Source organism: Neophocaena asiaeorientalis, unplaced genomic scaffold (assembly GCF_003031525.2).
Source record: "Neophocaena asiaeorientalis asiaeorientalis breed wild unplaced genomic scaffold, Neophocaena_asiaeorientalis_V1.1 scaffold5, whole genome shotgun sequence".
Taxonomy (NCBI): domain Eukaryota; kingdom Metazoa; phylum Chordata; class Mammalia; order Artiodactyla; family Phocoenidae; genus Neophocaena; species Neophocaena asiaeorientalis.
Genome location: NW_020174698.1, coordinates 12,837,636 through 12,858,203, shown reverse-complemented (window position 1 = coordinate 12,858,203; position 20,568 = coordinate 12,837,636). Strand labels below are relative to the sequence as shown.

Here is a 20,568-nt window from a genome sequence, read left to right as displayed (position 1 = left end):
GGCAGATTTACTTTGAAATAATTCCACCTGACATCTTTGTAAAGAATGGATTTGCAGGAAGCAAGAATGCATAGAAGAAAGTCATTTGGGATGTTGTTGCAAAGCTCCGGTAAGAGTGAACGGCAGGCGGAGCTAGGGCAGTGAGAGTGTGGTGGAGGGTATTTGCAAAGTGCCCTGTTGCTATCAGTGGCTGATGTAAATACCTGTGGTTTATACTCCTGTTATTTTTCACCTTTCTTGGGTCAGATGCTCAGCCCTGAGATACAGGGCCCAATCTGTAAAGAAGAATTATATGTACATAGTTTATCTTCATTTCTGGGAGCAAGATGCTTGGATTTCTTCCACGTGGTCTCCACGTGGGTATTAGGAATACTGGTACAGCGCTTCAAGGCACCTGGGAAAGATGTAAAAGATTCTCTACAGTCATATCCCCAAAGTGCAGTATGTTTTGCCAAATAAAGGTGTAGTTATGCCAAATATTTTTTACAGTCATTTTCTGTGACTACAAATGTTTGCTGTAATGGACGGTTATTTTTATGTGATGACTTTCTTAACTTGACATTAATCCCTAATAGCACTGATGCAGTAATTATTCATTGCATTTTGTAGCTGGCAGTCCTAGGTACTAACACTTGTTATTTGAAATGAAGCCGCTTAACTTTTAATAGAAAATTTTATTGTAGAATTGGAGGCTCTGCTTTTCTGAAGGAAGTCAAGCAAGTCATGGTGTTTACCAGTCTTAAGTTTAAAAAAGACAAAATGATTAAAATTTGATAATCTAAATTAATTTTCACCTTTTCTGGTTCTTCATAGTTTTTTTTTTTAATTCACAGGAAAAAAAGATTTATCAAAATTTCTTGCTAAACCTGACTTAGAAATAGCATATTTTAATCAGAGATTTGTAAGTATTTTTTTCTTTATTTAGGAAATTAGATATTGATTTTGTGGAAGAAATGGCTTCCACAATAAAACAGTTGACAGGATATAGCAACACAATCTGAGTTGGCATGCAAAATTTGAATGAGAACAAAACAGACACAAAACTCACCCTTCAAAAAACAAAACAAACCAAATCCTCAGTCAGATAGCCTTCACCAAATCTATCTACAGCTAGTGAATGTTTAAGTTATTTTCTTGCAATTTCTCTTTCTTGATGTCATTTTCCTTACTTTTTTCCCTTTGTGAAAATATCTGTGTGTTCACATATTTTAGAGAGTCTATAACATCAATGGGAAGGAAGAGAAAAAGAGTAGGGTATGAAAACAGGAAAAGGGAAGAATTTGAATTCTGTTAAAAGTTATATGGCTTTGGACAACTTGGTCTTTTCCGTTAATGCTTTTAGTGAATTTTTTTAAAAAAATCAAAGCTAGATCTCATAATAGCTATGGTCCATTTGGTTTCATCATATTTATGAAATGCCTATTATTGTGCTATACCCAAAACTGGTCAACTCAAGAATGGGACTCTAGGAGACATTTCCTATTTCAGTTTAGCAAGAGATCAAGACAAGCACATCTTTTCACAAACATATTTTATTAGACGAATTGAGAAGAACCAATGAGGGTGAAAAAAAGTTTTGTCCTAAAAAATCTATCTGTAGTAATAGCATTTTATATTGTATTCTCTGAAAGATATTTCAGGTCTAATGTAGTCCTATTCTAGCACTGAAGCAAACAGTCGGCATACTGAGTTGAAGGGCACACAGTCTAGGGCCCGTGGTATAAAGATAGATTAATGAAGCAGAGTCAGGTAACTAAGGTCTGGAGCTGGGTGGGCTCCTCACCAGCTGGGTGAGACCTTGGACAGCATACTTCTGGGCTTCTCAACAGTAAATATTTGTTTTGAAGGTTGTTGACTAGAAATGATGACTACCTTGGATCATTTTATGATTCTAGGATGTCCCTTAAATATTGTTGCTTAGTAGGTGCTAATCATTATAACTTGCCTAATCTATGATTATTATAATGACATTAACATTTGTGATTTAGCTAAAAAACCAACCAACAGGAACTGAGACATATTTCTAACTTGCTTCCTCAGATAAGATCTCAGCAAATTGTTTAATTAAAAGGTTGTACTGAACTCTTTTTTTTTTTTTTTTTTTTTTTGCGTTACGCGGACCTCTCACTGCTGTGGCCTCTTCCGTTGCAGAGCACAGGCTCCGGACGCGCAGGCTCAGTGGCCATGGCTCATGGGCCCAGCCGCTCCGTGGCATGTGGGATCTTCCCGGACTGGGGCGCGAACCCGTGTCCCCTGCATCAGCAGGCGGACTCTCAACCACTGTGCCACCAGGGAAGCCCCCCCAGATATTTTAAATAAGCATCTTAGATACCCTTTGAGAAACACTAATTTTCCTTTATAAATGGGCCCCAAACTAGTTGATTATCAAAATCACATGAGAGCTTTGTAAAAAACATTCCTAGGGTTCCATCTTGAAGGTTCTGATTTGGCATATCTGGTACAAGGCGTTGGAACTTGCTTTCCAAAAGTTACCACACTGATTTTGATATTTGCAAACCACTGCTTTACAACCTTACCGTATCTCTAATTTTTTATTCATAAAGCTTTTGGCTGTGCTTACCGTGTATGAACGAGGAAATACCGTTGTGGATACGCGCTTCAGCTAGTCCACATCAAGTTACAGGAGTGAAAAGGATGAGGTTGCATGTCTGCATTTGCATGCATTACCCAGATCAACAGTCTTCTTACCCTTGGTTGTATAGCTGCATTAAGTAAATCCAAGTGCTGAGCCCATACATCAAAGAATCCCTGCATGAGAAAGGACTATAGGAGACCATCTAGTTCAAACCTCTTATATTTCACAGAGGAGGAAAATGAGGCTCAGAGCTTTGCCCAAGGCTATGGGCAAGACCAGGACCAACACTTGGATTTCTGCCCCCATCTCAGTTCTATTTCCATCACAATCGGCTGACTATGATTCTGCCATTTCAGGAACCTGCAACACCTATGAAACCAGTTTCTCTAGTGTTGGCTGTAGGCTTCCCAGCAGGCATAGAAAGTGCTCTGTGACTCAACTTTCTTACTTACCTTTCCAGCTGTCTGAAAGTGAGAGCTTCTTCTTTTCTGACTCCAGTTCTCTGTCCTGAATAAAAAGAAGCAGTAAGGTCTCTGAGGGACTGAAGGTTCTCACTAGGAGAGGCAGCCTGTTCCAGCAGTGGGATCATCTTCTCAATCACCTTCTCGATTCTTCGTTATTAGCCAGAGCCATCTGTGCCGTTTGTCAAACTCCCTATCTCTGTATAGTAGAGCCATCATCATCTTAGTCTGTCTTCTTATTCTTGCATCATTTTTTCCCCCTGGCATTCCTTACATCACTTTAGTTGCCCTTACTTGGATACTGTTCAGCTCTGAAAAGCCATTACAATCAACAAATATCAAGTACCACTACTCTGTCCCAAGAACAGTCTTGGGTATCAGAGATGTAAAATGAAGCCAGCATGGTCCTAGTTTCAGAAGGATTCACAGTATCACAGGGAGGGAGAGCAGTATAAAAAATGCTACAGGAGTGCTTGAGAGTGTCACACGAGCCACGGCTACCACTTCTTAGGGGAGTCCAGGAAGGCTTTTGGAAGGAGGGGACATTGGTCTGTTTTGAGTGCAAAAACTATAACCCTCAGTATAAATGAGCAATATTTCACAACCACATGAAGAGAACGTTTCAAAGGCTTAATGAGGAGAGCCAATGCAATTGAGATTAATAAGGCAAAATGATGGAGAGAAGGGGACACTGCAACATGTGGCCCAAGACCTGGATCTTCTCCTCACGGTAACCCCTAACCTATGTAACCTTGGCCAATCCAATCAGACTCCTTAGACCTCACTTGACCACTTGTTCAATTCATTCAAATAATGAAATTCATGTTATAGGCTGTCCAACATACTTGGGATACAGTCAAGTGGAGCAAAAGTGCCTCCTAGACACTTTTTTTTCTCTGAGCTGAGGCTCAGTGTTGAGTAGTTGTTGACCTAATCAAGGGAAGCTTTGGAGGGAGAGTGCTCCAGCCAGTGGCCTAAGTGTGGAGGTGAAGGGAGTATGTCTGGGAACTACACGTCCTAAATGGGGAGCAGTTTCTTTCACCTGCCAGACCCAAGGTGGGGGGAGGAGTGGCAAGAGGTGAGGATGGAAAGTAGGCGGAGTGTAGATCAGGGAGGGTGTTGTTAGCCATGCTAAGGAACTGGATGATGTTTTCTTGGCATAAGGGGAGTAGTCAGAGAACTGAGATAGTGATATTTGCTTGGCTAGTGTAAAGAATGGACTAGGGGACAACAAAATGGAGGCAGGGTAATGAGTGAAGAGGATCATCTAATCTAGAGAGGCTGGTGCCCTTAACTAGGATAGTGAAAGAGCAGAGCAGTCGGTCCATTGGTTCAAGAGCTATTTAGAGAATAGACTTTGTATGACTTGATGATCATGGAAGGTGAGGGGAAAGGATGCCTGCTGGGTTTCTGACTTGTGCAACTGGATGGATTATAGTGCTATTCACTGAGAAAGAAAACACAGGAGGAGGAACAAGTTTCAAAAGGAAGATGAAGATCTGTAACAGGAGGGGATGAGACCCGCTGATGTGTCCTGGGCTCTTCAGTGTTAACTGGCCTTCCATGCTGAGAACATCACACACATTGTCCCACTTAATCTTCTCAACTGTGGGAGGTATTATTATGTGCACTCAGAAGATGTGGGAGCTGAGGCTCAGAGAGCTTAATGCCTCACATAACATCCCTCAGCTAACAAGGAGTGGAGCGAAAAGTTCAGACCAGAATGCTAAGCCAGCTGTAGTTCCTTCTAAAGCACACATACCTTCTATTCTATCACTCTGCTTTCCTTTTAGCTCCGACACATTTAATTCTTTGAAAATAGGTCACTTGTAGAACACAAATAACTGTAGACTTTATGGATTGTTAAATCGAAGGCGTAAACTCTACCTTCTAATTTATTATGTCTCACTTGGAATACTGCAGCTGCCTCCAAACTCATCTCTTGAATCCACTCTTCTTTCTCAGTCTATTCCATTTGCTGTAGCCAAAGTGATCTTTTTAAAATTCAATTTTGATTGTCACACTATTGCTTAAAAGACTTCAGTGGCTTCCCAATACTTTTAGAATAGTAGACCCAATCTTTAACACGCCTCAATGATGTAGCCCCTGTTAAGTGAGCTACTCCATCTTGTGCCATTTCTTACCTTCTTCTCTGCGTTTGGGCCACACTGGCCTTCCTTCAGTTCCTGAAATGTGCTGTGCTCTTCTCTTCTGCTTGAAATACTCTCTTTCTACCTCTATACCAGATGTTCCTTCTGTCCATATCTCAGCTCGTATTATCAATGCGTCAGGTTCTGACACACTCACATAAGTCCACATAATTTTTCATCTACGACTTACCACAGTTTGTATTCATACACGGATTTGTGTTGATTATTTTTTTCTCACCCATTAGATTCCATGAAAGTAGTTACATAATTCTTGCCAGGCATATCATTGGCTTTCAGTAGATATTTTCTAAGTGAATTAATAAATTTATAAATGAATGAACATGATTCTGTATTAAGTAATTTATGTTTGATTATGTATTTGGTATATTACTGTTTTGAATTTTAAAAGAACATTTTTTTGATTCCTATGAAATAAACTGAGTTTCAGTCATATACAATATTATTTTTTAATACCTCAGTGACACAGTATTTCCCCGGTATTATATTTTAATTGTTTTTCCCCGTCAGAAGTCAGTTTTCCTTTGCTCATTAAATGAAGGTAATTCCAATAGCATAGGGGTAATTACCGAATTGACATTTCTTTGGATAAAACCAATTAAACCAAGGCAATTAAAACTTGGAAATGGCAACTATAAAAGAACAATATGTCATCATTCAGTATTCCAATGAAGGATGGAAATGTGTTATAATTTGTTTTTAAATGTCACATCTTTATTGCACTTGCTAATTGAGACTTTCCATCCCAGCCTTGCTGAAAATAATTTAGAGTTTTCAGGAGTGATATCTTATTTTTTTCCCCTCAAGAATGATTCTCTGTCATGTGACTGTCATACTCTAACAAATGACGCTTGGATAAGGCAAGGATGCCATCAATGTGTAAGCCCACAGCCCGAAACTGGAGGTGGGCTGTCAGTACTCAAAATAGGCTCCCAGGACTCTGGGCTGAACAAATGATGGGACCGTGGGATGGAATCTAGCATGAGAGATTTTTGCATTCTATTCTACCCATATATTGCTGAGACCCTCTGGAATTGTCTACTGAACATTGACAATGATGGTTATCTAGCTTTTCGATCTCTAAGAGCTATCTAAGGGACTTAGATTACCCAAGTGTTAAACATTTTTTTTAAACTTGAATAGCCTATAATTCCACATGGAAGAAGGGCGGAATTAAAGGTAGGTAGAAGAAGGCTGACAAGTTAGTGATTAAAATTATGGTTGTTACAGGAGACGGGTGCCGGCCATTAGGGCCATGATTTATGATACAGTCCAGTGTTTGCCAACAATGAATATCCTGATCCCCTAGAATTCTATAGAATTAGTCGAGGGGGTCCACAAAGCCATGCATCTGTGTCTGAATAAATGCTGTCACATATCATGTATACTAACATTTTTCAAATGAATATAGATTATTGTTATAAAAATAAGGGCTAATTTATTTAAAATGTTTATTTTATAGTACCTTTTCAACTGTTAAATGTTTTTTCAATCAACAGATATCTAAAAAGTGTAAGTTCTTCAACTTTGAGGAGTCATCTTGCTATTAAACCTCAATAAACATAGTCGTAGCTTCCACACTCCAGGAGGTACAATCTGTTCTGTTTGTTTGTTTTCCCCACACCTACTATTTCTTAGAATCCTCAGAGTCTATGAATCTACCCTGGGTGCTAGCTGTCACTTTTTCTGGTCTGGTGCTCTGGTCTCCCTGCTCACCATTCCCTGCTGTCTCCTAAAGCTTTTTGATGCTGTTGCAACTCTCTCTAGTCTATGTCATCTTAGACTGTCCCCAGGGTACTCCCTTTGTTGCCCAAAGCAGAGATATCACTAAGATGGTTGTAGTGCATAGTAAACTTTACCAAAGACTTGAGGATAATATGAGAGAATTATAGTGCAGAAAAAAGAAACCTAGAATTAGATATTCAACATCATTACTACACAAGTCCATTCATTGTGCCCATTCTCCGGGGCCCGCTGCTGGTTGGCTCTCTCCTTAGTATCCAGCCGACCACCTTGTTTCAGGTTTCTGCCCACCTTCCACAGGCAAGGTTCTTCAGTCTTGTTCTGCCTCCCTGGAATCTAGGCTAGAATCCCTCTCCCTACACATAGAGAAATCAGTATATGTTATGATCGTTATATTTTTGGCATTTATGCAATTCATACCCCAATGAATACAACTTTTAAATTACAACAGTAAGTAATTGTTAGGACCTGAATCTCATCATTCCAAACTGGAATTCTCATTTAACTAAGCCTCCTTCCACCCCAACAGTCTACTCTCAAGCAAGAGGGCTTTCCAGTCAAAGAGGTGAATGCTCTTATTTTTTTCATAAAGCCTTAGAAGAACGCAGAAATCACTCCTAAGCAAGGCTCAAGGTCACGATATGGACATGTGCTTCCCTAATAGACTTTACAAGCAGAAACCTTCCCCTAACCACAGGAAGGCCTGAGCTTCATCGAGTGCGGTAGCAGAAGGGCTGCCTTGCTCTCCTGCACACACCCCAGAGGCTGGGCCTTTTCCCCTTACAAATTACACTCACCATATCCACTAGTGATATGATGTTAAAAAGTAGTTTTTATCCTTGAAAAAAATTAGAAACCGTCATTATTGTGGGATAAGTACTGGCCCAGATGTCCAGTGACATGATGTCTAGACTTGATTCTGAAATTAACCAGATCTCCATCATACCTGCAATCTGGTCTCTTCCTCATCTTTGAATTCAGGGTTGCTGTTTGTTTGTCTGTTTGCTTAATTTTTGTTTATTAATTTGCTGATGACTGGAGTTCCTTCTAGCCCCCAAATTCTCAGATATTTCCAAGTTACTTATACATTGTCATTTTTTGGTTTCTCTTGACAGTCTTTAATGGCATTGATTCGTTTGACTTTGCATCAATTCCATTAATTTGTAAAATAGGAAAAAGAAACTAGATTAGGTATGCTGTGGTTAAGGTCACATTGAGACTCATGAGTCTCGTGTAAAATGCTGCATTTCAGTTTTTTAAATTAGCCTATTGAAATATTTCTATATATTTTTAAATTTGGAAAACATACTTATTAATCTTCACCCAGCTACTGAACTTCACAGGTCATTAAAAATGTGTTATGAGAAGTTAGTCACTTGCCCCCAGTTATAGATGGTGATAGAATTAGAAAATGAGTCATATGTTTACATATTACCCTTAATTTTAAAAATGGAAGTTACCACTGGAATAAATTAAAGGGAGAGACAGCCAGATTGCAGCTAATATTTTAAAAATGCAGTTTTAAGAAGACTAAAAATTCTATTTACAGTTACAATTACTACTATGGATATGAAAAATAGAGATGAGAATGACTCAACATATGTTTCTCAGATAAATCTGGAGGCAGGTTATAGAAAGATTAAAAGAAAGAGAACACTCTTAAGCTCAAAAGAGTTTACCTCATGCATAGAATGCAGCAGCAAAATGGCCATTCTACTTGGCCTCAGTTGAACAAATGCCTGTGGGGGAAAAAATAGCGAAAATATTCTGCTTTGACAGGGCTAGCTTATCTTAAATTAAAAGTACATCAAAGAAACATAGTGTTTCAGACTACAGAAAGCCTCCTGATTTAGAAGTTACTGGGAAACAGGTTTCAAATTTTAATCTTGGCAATTAAAATACTTTAAAATATGAAGACTATTCAAGTTAACAGATGATAGGTACTTCTGCTTTCTATCCATGCTTCAGAGAGGTTTTGCTGCGGAAAGTGACATAACACAAGTAGGTAAAGAACAAACAAGGAAACAATAAAGAACCCCAAACCTATGAACACTTGTATTGTTTCCACACCTGTGATAGGGGCTTCTGCAAATGCCAGAACACTTCACTCTCCGTACCCTATGAAGTATGATTATATATTGTCACTGTCCAGCAGACCCCAGCGTGCAAAGTTTTGAGATTTTCAGAAACCTCAGTACTCTAGGGTAGAGTATGTAGCTTGGAATTTAAGAGTCAACACCCCTGAGACTGAAAGACTCAGGGATGGTTTCCTGGTGACACATGAGTAACGTGAACCAGAGCACTCGTAGTTCAAATGAAACTAGAGCTGTCATATACATTCTGGATGGATTTTTCTTAAACTCACATTTCTCAGTAGAAGTAAAATTTTTTTAGTAAAATTTATCCATCTAGCTCAGAAAATTACAAGTTTTGGGGGTTATTGCAACAAATACACCTAGTCCAGAGGTCTTAAAAGTGAAACAAATTGGCCTTTAAAATTTTATAAATGAATTAGAATAGCTTTAATCACTGCTTTCCCCTTTCTTTCCTGCCTATTTTTGTTAAATGATTGGGACGTTTATGTGGGTTTAAGTGTGTAAGGTAAGAGGAGTGAAAGAGGTAACAACTGAAAGCTACTTAATTACTAGAAATAAAACTGTAAGAATCTAAGTTCTCCTGCCTACACTGCAAATGAAAAATAAGGGCATACTTTAGTCGTTGAAGAAACATTGCATGACAGGGACTAGGGAAACTAAACCTCAAAGAGGTTGAAGAATCTGTCCAATGTCATGCAATTTGTGGTACCACGAGCACAGATTAGACTCCAACACCCCCACCAACCTTACAAACAGGTGGAAGATAAAATGCTGAGAATTCAGGATAGTCTTTGCCCTGTCTTTCCCAAATACCACTCCTCTTCCATTAGCTAATTTCTGGAAGTGCCACAATTGACAGTTTGCTTCTTTGGTCGGAGACTTTGGAGTTTTCCTTGTAGGGAGCCACACATAGATCATGTTCCTGTGAACAAATTAAGTAAATATTTTCCAGAAGCTGGTTTGGGTAGGATGAAGGGGAAGAGGACATTGGAAGGTCTATGGCAGGAGCAGGGCCTGGGGAGGAGAACAAGAGGAAATGGATGAAGAAAGACAGTGAAGGGTGCAAAGCATTTGGTCTGGAAGAGTCTGCAGTTGACCAGAGGTTAGATATATTGTAATGAAATTGTGCTCCAGGATGTGTTCGTGCTGTGTCTCCCTTACTCTCTGCCTTTTATGTACTCATTTTCAGTATTTGTCCTATTATAAACAGCTGTTTTACATTGACCACATTTCAAAAGATTACTTATGATCTTTTTTATTCAGAAGGTGCACATCTATAAATGATGCTCCTCCCAAATATAGTTGAATTAAATGAGATCTTCTTCAATCTTGACTTTTTCTTAGTCCATTTTTTTTTACAATCTCTTTGAGAGACCGAGAGATATTTTAGTCAGTATCATCCAGGATGTTCTGACCTCTCAAAATGACTCTCCAGGGTCAACAAGCTTTAGTGAGTAGTTCTTTCTGCTATTTTTAATGTATCCATGTATTTATCCATGCTTCCTTTTCGCTTCACTTTACCCCTGCTACTGAGGATCTTTGAGAATTTTCTGTAATTATTCTACTCTTCAGATTATTACAAACAGAGTCAGCTTTGTAGTGTTTTCTTCAGTTATTTTAATTATGATGAATTTGGGGGAATTTTTCTATACTAAAATTCACCATTATCCTTAATCAAATGTCAAAGGATAACAATAAAAATCTGATGTGAAACGGATCAAAGTGGCAGGATGACTCGAAAGGTCTTTCTTGGTTCAGGAACACTGCCAGCCTAGGGTTTAAAGCAGCAATGCTTAAAATGCCAACACAGAGCACTTTTATCAAATTCAGTAACATAAGCTTCCTATCTGCACAGACAGGATCTGCAGATGAGGTGGACTGCACAGTTAGATCGATGTTAAGTTAACCCAAAAAGCACTCATTGAACACCTACTAGCCACTGTCCACACTTAGACCCCATTTGTTCTTGCCACCCTAGAGGTGTGATCTTCTGCGAGTAAAACAAGTCACCAACATAGAACATTTAGCGAAAACCATATTAAACTAATTTAGTGGTGAACTTCAGGGTTGGTTATCGGAGTAAAAGGTGAAAGAGCCTGCCCAGGGGATGACTGATGTAACCAAGGCCATCAGTGTATGTCCTGATAGAGCAAGTCGGGACAAAGTTAGTTTTATAATTTAATTTTTAATTTACTACAAGGTAATTTTAATAAGGTTGAAGATTGGTTGTGTAGATCTCCAAAGCTGTGTGCATGTGTTGGTATACTTTGCTAAAACCACCAGTAAACAGTCCATTCTTTTGGGTGATACATACTGTTAGACCCTGAAGCAACATCATTTATAGATTTTTTTCAGTGTATTATTAGAGAAAGATGGAGAAGAATCTGACCTAACCTTTACTCCAGTTCAGTTATTCTCAGACTTGTGTGGGAGTAAGAATCTTCCAGAGTGTTTGCAATACATATGGTGTCAAACACACAGGATTCAAGGTTCTAGGGAAGGCACTGGGAACCTGTATTGTTAACAAACTTCCCATGTGAGTCTTCTGAGCAGGCAGGTTTGGGAAACACTGCTCTAGTTCATCTGGCATAAGATTAATTTTAGGTAAATAAGCTTTTTACCCACCCTGTCTTCCTCTATTTCTCCCGCTCTCCCCCATTAGATTTTTTTTTTAATCTTAAGCGCTAATTTGCTTTAAATTCACTGTGTTAGTCTCCAGGCATAGGCAAGCTAACAGTTTTCCCAGAGACCTCATGTTTTTTGCCTGCTTTTTCCCACAAGTTAATCAAGTGTTAAGGTGAAAAATCTAGTTCCTCTCTGTGGAGTGGCTCATAACAAAGAAGAATTAAGTTACACTGCCTGGTGTCAGAATGTAATATGATTACGTTGGCAAAGCTATAAAAAGAAATATCCAAACCTCATTAAAAAAAAAAATTCAAAAGAGGTCACTGTTAGAGCAGATGGATGAAGCAGGGTGCGTGATCATTTAGTAGTTACTGAGCTAAAAGTATATTCAGGCCACAGTGTATACAGCTAGGGCGGCTGGGAGAAGGTCACCAAATCATAATTACAGCTTTCAAGGGTAGAGTTCAGAATTTTACAGTAAAATACATGTTTATTTGTATAAAATGAAAAATTAAAAATGTATAAAGATGACTAAAAGATCTGGTAAATACAGTGCAGTCAACTGTCAGTTACCCCTATGGGATGTAATAGTGGGTTTCCTTTGCTACATTCTTTGGGGTCTTCTCTACTTAGTAATCAGAAAATGTCTTTGCATAAAGTGCAAACTTCTTTGCAGATTTTGGTTAAAATATGAAAAGAAAAAGTACAGCAAAAATTAATAAAGTCTAAAATTAAACCAAAAAAAATCTTAGAATCTTTTTTTTTAAATCTTTTTTTTTAACATCTTTATTGGAGTATAATTGCTTTACAGTGGTGTGTTAGTTTCTGCTTTGTAACAAAGTGAATTGGCTATACATATACATATCTCCTCCCTCTCACCCTCCCTATCCCACCACTCTAGGTGGTCTCTAAATGTTTGATAGAATTCGCCTGTGAAGCCATCTGGTGGTGGGCTTTTGTTTGTTGGAAGATTTTTAATCACAGTCTCAATTTCAGTGCTTGTGATTGGTCTGTTTATATTTTCTATTTCTTCCTGGTTCAGTCTTGGAGGGTTGTGCCTTTCTAAGAATTTATCCATTTCTTCCAGGTTGTCCATTTTATTGGCATATGGTTGCTTGTAGTAATCTCTCATGATCCTTTGTATTTCTGCAGTGTCAGTTATTACTTCTTTTTCATTTCTAATTCTATTGATTTGAGTCTTCTCCCTTTTTTTAAATTGATGAGTCTGGCTAATGGTTTATCAGTTTTGTTTATCCTCTCAAAGAACCAGCCTTTAGTTTTATTGACCTTTGCTATTGTTTCCTTCATTTCTTTTTCATTTATTTCTGTTCTGATCTTTATGAATTCTTTCCTTCTGCTAACTTTGGGTTTTTTTGTTCTTCTTTCTATAATTGCTTTAGGTGTAAGGTTAGATTGTTTATTTGAGATATTTCTTGTTTCTTGAGGTAGGATTGTATTGCTATAAAGTTCCCTCTTAGAACTGCTTTTGCTACATCCCATAGATTTTGGGTTGTTGTGTTTTCATTGTCATTTGTTTCTAGGTATTTTTTTATTTCCTCTTTGATTTTTCAGTGATCTCTCGGTTATTAAGTACTGTGTTGTTTAGCCTCCATGTGTTTATATTTTTTATAGATTTTTTTTCTGTAATTGATATCTAGTCTCATCGCATTGTGGTTGGAAAAGATACTTGATACGATTTCAATTTTCTTAACTTTACCAAGGCTTGATTTGTGCCCCAAGATATGATCTATCCTGGAGAATGTTCCATGAGCACTTGAGAAGAATGTGTATTCTGTTGTTTTTGTATGGAATGTCCTATAAATATCGTTTAAGTCCATGTTGTTTAATGTATCATTTAAAGCTTATGTTTCCTTATTTATTTTCATTTTGGATTATCTGTCCATTGGTGAAAGTAGGGTGTTAAAGTCCCCTACTAGTATTGTGTTACTGTTGATTTCCCCGTTTATGACTGTTAGCATTTGCCTTATGTACTGAGGTGCTCCTATGTTGGGTGCATAAATATTTACAATTGTTATATCTTCTTCTTGAATTGATCCCTTGATCATTATGTAGTGTCCTTCTTTGTCTCTTGTAATAGTCTTTATTTTAAAGTCTATTTTTTCTGATATGAGAATAGCTACTCCGGCTTTCTTTTGATTTCCATTTTCCTGGGATATCTTTTTCCATTCCCTTACTTTCAGTCTGTATGTGTCCCTAGGCCTGAATTGGGTCTCTTGTATACAGCATATGTATGGGTCTTGTTTTTGTATCCATTCAGCTAGTCTATGTCTTTTGTTTGTAGCATTTAATCCATTTAGAGGACTTGTGCCTGTGTTCTGGTGGATGAGCCTGGATCTTGTCTTTCTGGTGGGCAGGACTGCATCTTACTCTTCTGCCATCTTGAAGGTCTCCCCAAAATCTTAGAATCTTTAAACAAATATTTATATTGACCTTTTACTATTTTCAGTGAATTCTGCTAATTGTTGTGACATGGAAGAAAAGTTGCAAGGTAAAACTAACACAACTAAAAATAACAATAATTAAGTTATAGATGAAATTATACCACAAGCAATAGGAATTTGCTTCCATGTTATTCTGTAAAAGGATTTTAAGGCATCTGAGTGTGTGTGTGTTCACAGATTATATAATTATACTGTGTAGGTATATTATGTAATAGTTAATAAGAACTATAAAGAAAACAAAAAGTAATTTTTACTCAAACTTGTGTATGTTATTTCAATCACATGATCTTCATTTTTATGATTCAAAAATTGAGTTAAAGTTTCATAACACATGAATTGAACAATGTCTTGAGTTTGGTTTAATGTTATGGAGAATATGTTGATCAAGGAGAGAAAATATGCTTATGATAGTAGCATAGTAGGTGAGCTCTTAAGTGGGTTCTGGATCCCTAACTTCATTACTCTAGTTATTTTTATTCTGTTCTAATCTCTTCCAAATTTATAAGGCCTATGATTCTGTTGGGGTGGCCCAAAAGTTCATTTGGGTTTTTCCATAAGATGTTACAGCAAAACACGAGTGAACTTTCTGGCCAACCCAATAGAGAGGCAACAATATAATGAAATAATTAAAAGACCATGTTTTGGAATCACACATAACAGGGCTTTAGATCGTAATTTAGAGACAGTTCCTAATATTTGGAAGACAAAATTTCAGTTGTCTCATTTGAATTGTGGAGATAATCCTCCCCGCCTTCTGTATCTCTGACATCTGTTATAAGGATTAAATAAAATAATGTATATGAAGCAATTCACTACCTTGCTAAGTAAGGACTCTACTAAGAGTAGCTGTTTTAAATGCATATAGATGATAATTATTTTAATTATCAACTAAGGTTTCTTTATTCCTTTATACTTCCTTTAATGCTTTCTATAGAGACTATTCACTGAGGAGTCATATACATTATCTAGGTTAAAAGTTTGCTTAACTTTTTAAAATGAAAACAAAGAGCAAAGTTATCTCTAGAAAATAACTTGACTTTTTGAGAGCAAAAGCTTTTTTTGAGCCATCTGAGACTAGAGAACTGAGAACAGACCTTAGAGTGAGAGAGAGTATATGATGACATAAGAGTTCCTTTTGGTATTTCTGGGAGGGAAATGAATCACTAACTAGCTGGTAGGAGAAGAATTCAAGATGTGAGGAGACCCTAAGGCAATGTCTGAGTCTTTGGGATGGTGCCCAGCACTCACTGAGTTGAGCCAGAGGAGGCTTAAGCAGTAGAAATTTGAATGGGGTTAGGAAAACCAAGTGTAGAATGGACTAGGTCTTAATTCCCAGGGAAACTGAGCATTTTAAAGAAGCTCCATATCCTGTATAACCTTAGAAAGAGAAGCAATGGTGAGCTTCAGCAGATGGGCCTGAGTGCTGCTTCATGGAGTTCCCATGCCCTCAGAGGGGTGCAGGAGAGACTGAAATGACCTCAAGAAGAACACAGAGTGCTTTAAATAGGCCATGGACCCTAAATATCCTGAGGTTGGAACAAAGAGGATACAGCTGCACTTACCTCTAGTTCAGGTTATAGTTGTACCTGAGATAGCAGCAGTAGATCCCAGTGTACAGTGATGAAACAGGACAAGCTTCAACTCAGTGAGGGTCAGCATGGGCACAAAATATACGTGAACCTGATGCCTTGTCCTCCTTATACTTACCATTCCCTTTCAAGAGGGAAAGGAAAGTGGTATTGGTGGTAGGGTATTTAAATTGACTCCTGTTTACCCCATTGGTGAAAGAGGGATTCCCACCCTAGGGTTATGGGGATGGCTAAATACATGACACCTGGCACTGGACAGGCGAGATCAGATGAAATGGACAGCAGTTTATTCATCATATATACTCACAGCCTGGGGAAGAGGACACCATGCAGGGCCACGCAGGGGATACACTTGGGAACAAAGTGAACAACCAGGGCTGTGAGAGGCAGGCTTTGCGGTAGTAAGGGTGGGGTGCTTCTTGGTTCCTGTGGGAGGATATGATTGGCTTGTTTGAATAATTCTGCTACTCGGAGATGAGCAGGAATTGTGCCTGATGCCTTTAATAAGAAGGGTGTTTGGCTAGGAGACGTTACCCATGGGAACTGAGTGGGAAAGGGAACTTGGGTTAGGCCATTCGAGACCTATTTTATCAAATGTCAAGGCACCACATTATACTAATCCTTAATTTTTGGTTTTGTGCCACAAGTGACCCCTTGATCCCTTGACATGAGTTTAAACCTTGGTGATGACTGAGACTTTTAGGGAACAAAGTAGGCACCTGACCAGGAACTTTAGAGGTGTCCCCATTTGCAATCAATAAAGGCAATTGAGAGGTCCGTGTGGCATTGGTGTAAGGAGTAGGTATCTCCAGGAGGTGAGCAAGAATTTTCCACTTTGTGACAAATAGGAATTCTTTAAGAAACCCATGAAGCCTCTCAGTTTCACCAGCTGCCTGGAGCTGACTGCCTGGGGCCCCAGGGGAGGTGGAAGTTTGACTGAATGTCTTCTTCAAGAGCCCAGCACTGTGTATGCTGGAAGTGAAATGAGTGTCTTGGTCACTCTTGGTAGTTTCTAGAACTCCAAAGAGGATACAGAGCATCCTGCAGAGGACTTGTATCGTGGCCTTAGTATATGTAGAGTAATTTGTTACCTTGATTTATTCTGAGTAACTGTGGAGCAAGAGATTCCTGGAGTTCTTTACCCCAAAGGGGGCAACTCTTAGGTCATGGCCTAAGAATTTGTAAAAATGTATAGATGGCATCAAATGTCGATTGCCTGAAGTGTGCCAGTTGTACTGACTCTTGGGTCCTGTCTTTTATCAGGGGCATTTTGGTTAAATGATGAGAAGGAGTAGCTCTCCTCCGAGCTCCATCATTTATCATGGCGGCACCAGCATTAGTAAAGTGTACAAACTTCCATTGCTGTCCATTCAGTTGATCCCCAAAAGGCTCCCCAGGTATCAAAGGACTCTGGGATAGGGGTGACCTCTTCTAGCATAGGGGTATTAGTGAAGGGACTGAGAACAGGGGAGGCCACCCCCTCCAACAGAGGAAATGTGCTAGAAGGCCCAGGTGTGACTCCATCTTGTAGCAAGGAAGGCTCAGGAGCCATGCCTCAAGCTGTTGAAGTGCTGCTTCGATAACTCAAGGCATAGTGGGTAGCTGGGCACAGAGGGTTGCAGGTTCAAGGTTTGTGATAGCTTCTATTTCCAGAAGAGGCCAGTATGTGGCTATCCTGATGGTGTATAGTGCCAGGCTGAGAAAGGCAGTTTCTTGCATCAGAAGTCCATGAGCAACTTACAACCTTCATAGGTGGTCCAGAGACTCCAGGAGGCAAGAGAGGAGGTTGCTAAAGCTACAGTAAAGAGGGCTCTGAGGGCACAAACTAGAGTGCTTGTTGATTTCAATTTGGACAGATTTCTAGAGCCTTTTTTGGAAGGAGTCCCCTTTGAGGTAGGCTAATTTAGAAGAAACAGCATCAAAAACATTAAGTAAAATTTGTAAATGAGGAATATGTTGCCTCCAGAATCTAAAAGGGGCTAAAAGTTGTTGAATTTGTACTGACCTTGTGGTTGCTGAGAGGGTCAATACCTGTTTCATGACAATGTCAGAGAACCTTCAATTTACCAAGTAACTTTCAGAAATTTAATGGAAGTGGCAGGGCCTTGCACTATGTGTGGGACAATGGTTCATCCCCTTTTTGGGAGCTCCTTTGTGAGTATTTGTATGTCTTTAATGAGTATGTCAAACAAATCTCCTTGCAGGAGGATGTCATTGATGTAATGTCATATCTGGAGAAAGGTGGATACAGTTAAGATCTTGCCTGTGGAGATTGTGTGCAATGGCAAGGATGCTGAGGTATCCCATGGGTATCCTTGTAAAGGTGGATTGTGTCCCTTCAGTGGTAAAGGCAAACTGTGGCTGAGAGGCTGTTGAACTAGGCATTGTACAGAACATATTAGCCTAATTTATAGCAGCAAAATATAGACCGGTTGCTGATTGGATGGAGTCAGCAATTTTAATAATTAAGTTGTTGGGTACAGAGGCCTTAATGGGATGGGACCATGGCTTTACAGTTGCAGCAATCCACTATGGAGCACCATTCTTTTGTTTCAGGTTTAACAGGCCAGATAGGGCTGTTAAATGCAGAAACAGTGGGAATAACAACCCTTCACTCAGTTCCTCTTATAAAACAAGTTTTAATACTGGAAGACCCTGTTTTAAATTACCTTGAGTCATGTTAACTATTTTAACTGGGGGAAGGGGTGGGGAAGGTCATGGGTTCTCATTTTGTCAAACTAATTTGTAAGTGTCAAAGACTTAATTTAATTTTCATTGGGTCAGAGTATCCATGCCCATGCCCAAGGGATATTTTAGAGCGATGAGTGCTATAACCATGGGGAATTTAAGCAAGACAAAGTTCTGATGGTTAAGGTGAAGCATACCTATTTGTCCTCTTTTATATTCAGTAACTCCCATAGGTAAATACCCCATTATGGGGGATACGATGTTTAAATTAATGGAACTCCCAGGTATAATTGTAATTTTAGCCCTAGTATTGGTTAAAGCCATAAATGTTTGCCACCTGGTGAATTTCAGCAGATATTAGAGTTAATTCAAAGCCTCTATGGAGAGGCACAGAAGGCAATCAGTGAACCTTCATCATTTGCTATATAAATTCGTTCAGTAAATTTTGTATTTTCAATTGGGTCAAACTGTGGGCCTTTGCTTTACGTTGTTGTTTTCTTAGTGTCCTCCTCCCTGTATCCAGGTTTCTTTCTTTCCTTATTTTGTTTATCTTATTATCGTTTTTGGTCACTGGATATACTTGGGGGTGGGGGAGGAATCCTTTCTACCCTGATTATATTTATAAGTTGCTTCCTCCAGAGACCCTCAAATTAGTATTGACAGAGTTAGCAATGGTTGATTTATATGATCTAAAGACGCTGGGCCTAGGTTGGGTTTGAATCTGGCACCACAAGGGCACCATGAGTATTTCCCTATAATCCCGAGAATTAGAATCTTTGTTGCAACGTCTGTAAGGAGCAGAGTGGTGCGGGAAGAAGTGCTGGGCCTACAGCCCAGACGTGATGGATCAAAACCATCCTCTGCTACAGTCCCTTTCCTATCATGTGGGCTTCCTGTCTTGTTTTTCTTTTTTTTCCTCTGTACAAATTTCCTGGGGATATTTTGGGTTTCTAGCCATGTAAAGTTGACGTTTTCAGCTGTGTCTGCACTATCACCTGTGGTGCAGACCTTCTGGGTGGTTATGGGGAAGGTTCAGGAGCTTAATGGCCTCCCTCATCAGTGAGCATCTCTTCCTCCAGGGAATGACAGTATCCCTAGGATAAGAGTCCACATCTAGTAGAGTCATTTTGCCTATGACTTGGATGGAGACCATAAGGCCCATGATTGCAAGCTTAGCCCTTTGGTATTCTGGAAAGCAGGAGTGCTAGGCAAAGCCTAGGTGCATTGGCTATGGATTTACATTGGGAGAGCAGTCGAGTACCAAATGCTCCTTCCTCCTGTTCCCTTTTTTTTTTCATCAGCCCCTGGGCCACAGACCACCATGGATGTGCACCTCGATAACCCTGGGGGTCAGGAGAGCACAAGCAACAGCGGCAAGGAAAGCAGCAGCACAGGAAACCAGCAAGGTCACTACCCTTTCATGAACAAAAACACCAACCAGGATACCATGCTTAATTTTGTGCGGGGTGGCAGGCTCCTTCTTGTTACAGACCTCACAAAAGTTTGTCTCTGGGCCTGTTCCAGAGGTGCACAGTTACAAACGATGTCTGTGTAGCTTCTCCAAGCAGCCAGGGACAGTCACCAGGCTAGACTCAGTGACCTAGCTTGACCTTGGTAAACAAGACTGAAGCACTGACTAGTTATCGTGCTGCGTTTTCACTGCCTTTACAGGTGGGAGCCTCAGAGACCAACTGCCAAACACAGGCTAAACCTGACAGCACCATTGTGCTGGGTATAGTCAATTAACAATTCTATTATACTAGTACACAGCACCCTAAAAGGTAGGATAAAATATTTTCAAAACTCTTTTTAAATGAACGTTTGTATTGGCAAATAAGAGAATACTTCATAAACCCAGAACAATGAGAAACCACGTATCTAGAGGCAGGTGAGTACTGCACTCAGAGGCTTCCCTGGGTTCCCTAGTGACTCACAACTTTTGTTTTAAAGAGCTGTGATCTACAGACAAGGAAAGAAACTTTTCAGACCCACTCAAGTTGGGAAATCAGCATAAGTTTTAGTCTGTTCAATGGGTAATATGGCAACCTCTAACCTTCAAAGGAAGGCAGTAAGAATACTTGCCAGTCTTGGCCTTGCCTTGGGTGGTAAAGAGGAAAGGGCTGTCCTGATCATTTATTAC

The 20,568-nt window shown here is 39.4% G+C and overlaps 1 protein-coding gene across 2 annotated transcripts in view; it reads left to right on the top strand.

The window, feature by feature from the left end:
* Positions 1–20,568, top strand: part of PKIB (cAMP-dependent protein kinase inhibitor beta) — a 100,562-nt gene that overhangs the window by 59,991 nt on the left and 20,003 nt on the right. The window contains exon 1 of one of the 2 annotated variants that reach the window (XM_024759050.1): positions 19,762–19,834. The exons of the other annotated variant lie outside the window; for it this stretch is intronic. The gene's annotated coding sequence lies outside the window, so the exon portion shown is untranslated. Of the gene's footprint in view, positions 1–19,761; positions 19,835–20,568 lie in introns of those variants that run through there. 2 annotated transcript variants of the gene reach the window in all.